Raw genomic sequence first — 6042 nt, 5'->3', positions numbered from 1 at the left:
CGAGTCCTGCTACACATACGACAAATTTCTGTACGACTTACGTATGACAGCATCAGCAGCCGTTCGATGAACTGCATGGACAAGTAGGATCATATCGTACGAAAATCGTATGCTGTATTAATCGTACGCACAGCAATACCAGTACGTTTCACATCGCCGCCCGCAGTATGACCGCGAGGCGCCACTGATTTCATGGAAGAAACAATTGGTTAATACTTACTACTCCCTCCGTTTCTAAATACTTGTCTTTCTAGGCATTTCAACAAGTGACTACATACGGAGCAAAATGAGTGAAGCTACACTCTAAAATATGTCTACATACATCCGTATGTAGTAGTCATTTAAAATGTCTAGAAAGACAAATATTTAGGAACGGAGGGAGTACAAGATACGGAATGTTTGACCCGTATCAGAGCAATGGAAAACGGAAACAGAGGATATGGATCAAGGCAAGGTCTCGGAGAACAGTCATTTTCAACCCTCTGACCGAAGCCGCCGCTCCAGAACGTTCGACTAGTTTCAATTTGAAGTAAGAACGTCCTACTACTTTTCACTTCTCAAAAATATATATATACTAGTGTACTATTCTAACGCCATATTGAACGTGAGAAAACGACGTCGCCCGTGGGAACCCTACCGGCGCGCGCGCGGATCAGATCAAATTTGCCACCGGAAGGAATCAGTGGATCAGCGACCGATAGCCAACCAAAGTAATCGCCCCGCCCGACGGCGATTGTCGCTGTGGCTGCGCCTCGTTTGACCGGACACGCGCCGCGTTTATCGGTGGGTGGCGACGCCATGCATGACATGACTGCAGGCTGCAGGGGACGCCAATCGGTTGGTTGGACGACGGCCTCGCTGGTTAGTTGTCATGCATGGCGTGTGAGCCGGAGCCGATTAACAAACAAAGCCAAACAAATTGATGAATCAATCAACCGTTAGGTTATCATGTGTGAGACAAAGCAGCAAATCTGCTAGTAAGATTCTAATCTATAAATACACTATGTTTCTTAATTTTTAAGGCATTGCAATCAGTTGAGGTCTTCAATCTAAAACTGGGTAACCCGATTTTAACCGGTTCAATATTTTTTAAGGAGTTTCTTTAATTCATCTCTCTTAGTAAATTCTTTTAATTCATCTCTCTTATTATATTCTTTTATTCGTTATGCTTCCTAATTTTTTAAAGAGAGCCTTGTGATTTGTGATTTGTGAATGCTATATGTCATCCATCAGGGCGGGTCTCACCTGGTTTATATAAGACCTGGTCTCATATAATTTTTTTCCCTTAGCTTAGTGGTTGGGTATGCGGTTGTGCAGCCTAATGACCCGAGTTCAATTCCTAGAATTGACAGGTGATGCACAGGGGTTTTCCCCTATTTATTGAGGATCAAGTTTGGCGTGTGGTGGAACCACTAACCAAAAAATATCTTGATACTCATTTAAAAAATTTGGAGGATCATGTTTATATTGGTACTCATACTAAAATGGCCGTATGCATCTCTAGTTGGTGCAGAGGTCGGGAAAGTGAAATTCTCAATTTTTAATGCCCCGTCCCTCCCCCGTGCGGCGGCGCCGCCCCGCACCGGGGAGCCTCCGCCCTCCTCCTACAGCCTCGCCCCTCCTCCGCTCCCCTCCGCCGCCGTCGCCCGGGGCGTCACAGGGCTTGGCGTGGCGGCGGCGGCGGTTTCTCCTTAGATCTCGATCTGGTTGGGAGGCGGCGCTCCTCTCTGGCCAGATCGGCGGCGGTGGCGCAGATCGGCAGCGACATGGAAGTGGTGCGGCAGCGGCGGGGGAGGACGGCACCAGCAACGGCAGATCTGGCCTTGACTCATGTCGGGCTAATTCGTTGTGCTACCGATCTCAATCGCCGTCGGCGGGGCACTGCTCCTGGACTTGATGTGCAACACGAGGAGGACTGGGGCGTCGTCCCTAGGCTTGGTGGTGGTGGCCTTCTTCTTCGTCAGAGTTGGTCGGCCGACTGGCTGTGCTCGCATGGTCATGCAGTGACCGGCGGCTTGGCCGGTCGACGGCGACGGAACTTGGCCGGTGGCAGCGGCAAAGTTTTGTCTGGATCCCGGGGCGGTGACCCTGGAGGGTGGACGCCGGTGAAGCTCGGGCTTCCCGCGGCGGCATGGTGTGGTGCAGTCCCTGTCCAAGGCGGATATGTGACGGCGATTGGTTCGGATCAGAGACGGCGACGAGCGCGCAGGATCCTTCTCGGCGGCTCTCGGGGCTTGGCAAGGCGGGGTGGGAGCCCTTCTCCTAGGCTCCAGTGGTGGCACACTCAGGCAGTGGCCGGTGCGCCAGGGGTCCCACGGTGGCACTGTTGCTGCGGTTGGTCGCCAGATCTAGGCGGCTGGATCTGGGGCTTTGAAGGCGGTCGAGACGGTGCACAGGTTGTTGGGTGGATTTCTTGGGACGGATCCGGGTGAAAACATGATCTTCGGTCGATGGCCAGAGACGGTGATGACGATGCCCTTATCATCGTTTCCTTCATGAAGGCATCATCGAGGTGAAGCTCCCAACTCTAATCAATACCTCTGGGGGAAACCCTAGATCGGCTGATCGGATGCTGGTGGCAATCATGTGTCGTAACCCCCTTGGGGGCGGCATTCTTGGAGGTGCACTCGGCTTCGCGGGACCAGCGGACGGCTTCTTTAGTGGAGCGGTGCTTCATCCATACATTGATGGCGACGAATCTGGACGGCGTGACGCAGTGCAGATTCAGAGTTCGATGTGGGAGGATGGACTCGCGCAGGAGGACGACGCTGTCTGGCGTCGTGGTGGCGTCGATGACTGAGAGACCTGGCACGGTAGATGCAACAATACATCTTTGAAGATGGACTCGTGGTAGGTGGCTGCGGCGGCCCCATACTCGGCAGGCATCCTGGTTGAGGAGTGCGCCGGACTGGTAGGTGCCCCATACCAGGAAGGCGTCCTGATTGGGACCTCAGGTCTTAGATGTTTAGGTTTGGCTGCGATGTCTGTTTGGTATCAGGCCCAGACTATCAGCGTCCCTTCATCAACTAGATAGGTGTAGCGACAGTTGTTACTTAGACGGTGGCTTCAGTCTTACTGTTGTATGACTTTGTAAGGTCTTGTGAAAATAATTAATAAAGTGGCCGCATGCATCGCCCAAATGCAGAGGCCGGGGATCATCCTCCTTTTCTAAAAAAATGCTTCCTAATTTTAAAATTCTCTCATTGGACTGAGGTATTTAATTCTGGATTTGGTTCACGGTTTTGATCGTCAACGATTTTCCAAATCAATCAGCAATAATCGACCTATAAAAATATATCAATCTAGCGTACTTTCTCACTGCCTAGAAAAATGAAGTGCCAACGAGAGTGGCGTTTTGGCTCTAAGGTGTAGATACACCTATTATGAAATACGTATATAAACACATTCAAAATGTTAAAAAATTTCAAGAAAAAATCCCGCGTGCACATCCGGACATCGTATGTTCGCACACAAAATTTCCGTGAAAAAAGACATTTTTTGTGGCATGTAATAAAAAAGATTAAGAAAATGCCTCATGAATAACTATAGTCAAGCATAAAAAATTCTCATTTTTACATAAGCCACAAAAAATGTTCTTTTTCATCGAAACTTGGTGAATGCACATATAATTTCCGGATTTACACGCGGGGTTTTTTCTCGAAATTTTTCAACTTTTTAAAATTTGTATTGGGTGCATATACACCTATGAGCCAAAGTGAATTTCCGAGTGCGAGCATATAATATTGTAGAACCAATAGAACATACAGCCACCGACGCAGAAATTTTTCGCACATAAGTATGGATTGATTAGCACATAACACTGAATCACTCCGTAGAAAGCCCACCAAAACATTGCATTATAAATAAAAAAGAAAATACACTCCATCGTCACCCCCAGTTGCCAAACCAAATACTCTCTCAGTTTCAAAACGTAAGGTGTATTATTTTTTAAAAAGTCTAATATCTTTAACTTTGACCAAGATCAGAGCCAAAAAATTGACATCCATAATACTAAATAAATAAACATGAAAATTTATTTCATGATGAATCTAATGATACCGATTTGATATTATGTAGATTGATATTTCTCTACAAATTGGGTAAACTTAAAGATGTTTGATTTAAAATAAAATGATGCACCTTCTAGTGAACAGAGGAAGTATTCTTTTTTTGAAAACCCAACAACACCAACGGAGCAGTAAAGGGGCGCCCAACCCTTCTAGTGAATACTAATTTGTGGGGGATCTAAATCTTTTTGTTTCAACGAAAGAGGATTTGGATCGTACACGAAACAGCTACCAGGAGACTGTTTTTGAACAAAAAAAAATGGCATACCAAACGCGTGGGCTGGTATTTGGAGGGGCCGATCTGATCCTCACAACACAAGTAGGGAGAGGAGGCAAAACCCTAAGGCTGATTATAGTGGGGAGTAACTTATACTAGTGTATGACACTAGTCTAAGTTATTATCTTTATAGTGCAAAGTAACATAGTAGTAGTGTTATAGAGGTCTTCATTTATTAGCTTGTAGACTCATCTTGTATTCGGAAGCGCTATGTTACAGTAGCATATTATGTTACCACTTTTCATTAATTACATGCCACATAAGCAAAATTTTCTTGGATTGCGCTATGTTACTAGCTAAGTTACTCCCACTATGACTAGCCTAACTCGTTGTGTCCGGTATTTACAGCATGTCGCAGCCATGATCTAAACCGACCGGATTTTCAAATTTTAATAACCAAGAAATCATCTCAAGAACTTGTTAGTCAAGAAACCAAAAAATAAAACCGCAAAAGTAAGTCACGCTATGCAAGCACACCGCATAATGGATTTTGGCGGACCATTCACGGTAGAGGCGAAGGTGTCCCGATATTTCGACGAGAGGTAGATATCGCTTTTTGTTGAAGTCGACTTTGACGATTCGATTATGAACGTATGAAGACGTCGTGCCTTAGCAATCACTAAGCCAACTCCGAGAGGTTATCGACCACGCCGAAACACGATCAACCTAACCACAAGGGTCTATTTCCTGCATGCAATGAAGAACACACAAGAAATTGAGATTGTAATATGAATATTGTGAATTTAAGAGGAAAGCTTTACTAATCAACGTGGGATTTTGTGATGTCCTGGTTTGTTCTTCAAACACAAACGAAGGACCCAAGTTGCAACTATGCTGAGCTTTAATCTAAAAAAAACAAGTCTAAAACAACAGCCTAAGGGTTGTATTTATAAGGAGACAGAGGCGCATTTTTTCCACACTTAGCAAGGTGGGACTAAATTATATCCTAAATCCTTTTGCCTATTAATACGGACTCTAAAAACAGCATATTAAGTGTATTTCAAAATTACATGGGCCTGCCTCAAAAATAAGGTAGTGCAGCACCTAAAGTAAACTATGGATGATATTTCTGAAAGGTCATCGTGTATATTTCGTCCATGTCTTTTTATGTCATCATGGTGGCTTCAAAATGCTAAAAACTCCACTGGAAGTTCCGTTATTGTTCCCTCCACACGCGCATTCATCTCCACGCTTGATCATACTCCAATGTTCATCCTTCTTGTCCATTCTAGGCCCTTCATTCATAGGCAAAACAAATGTATTAAATTTAGGCAACGTCGTATTCTCATGAACATTATAATCATTACCAAGAAACGAAAGTACTTGCTATTTTAATTAGCGTGCGTGAGCTCTAGTAATTGGTTCAGTATGTGTAGCAATAGGGGTTGTAGGTTCAACTTTGGTAGTGATGTCCTCATCATCTTCCCCTTTTTGAATTGAAGTCGTGCTCGACGGAACCTCGGATTCTTCGCCCACATAAGGCTTCAATTCTACAATGTTAAAATTGGAACTAACCCAAAATCTGCAGGCAACTTAAGTTTATAGACATTATCATTTATTTTCTCTAACACCTTAAAAGGACCATCAGCACGTGTCATTAGCTTTGGTTGTGCAAATGACATATGCTACTAAGTGGTCCCCCTTACTCACGGGGGCTATCCGTAGTAGCAGCGTTGGCCTTGAGCCCGCGCTACTGTT

The sequence above is a fragment of the Triticum aestivum genome, chromosome 3B, assembly GCF_018294505.1.
Source record: "Triticum aestivum cultivar Chinese Spring chromosome 3B, IWGSC CS RefSeq v2.1, whole genome shotgun sequence".
Classification (NCBI taxonomy): Eukaryota; Viridiplantae; Streptophyta; class Magnoliopsida; order Poales; family Poaceae; genus Triticum; species Triticum aestivum.
This window is presented reverse-complemented; position numbering follows the sequence as displayed.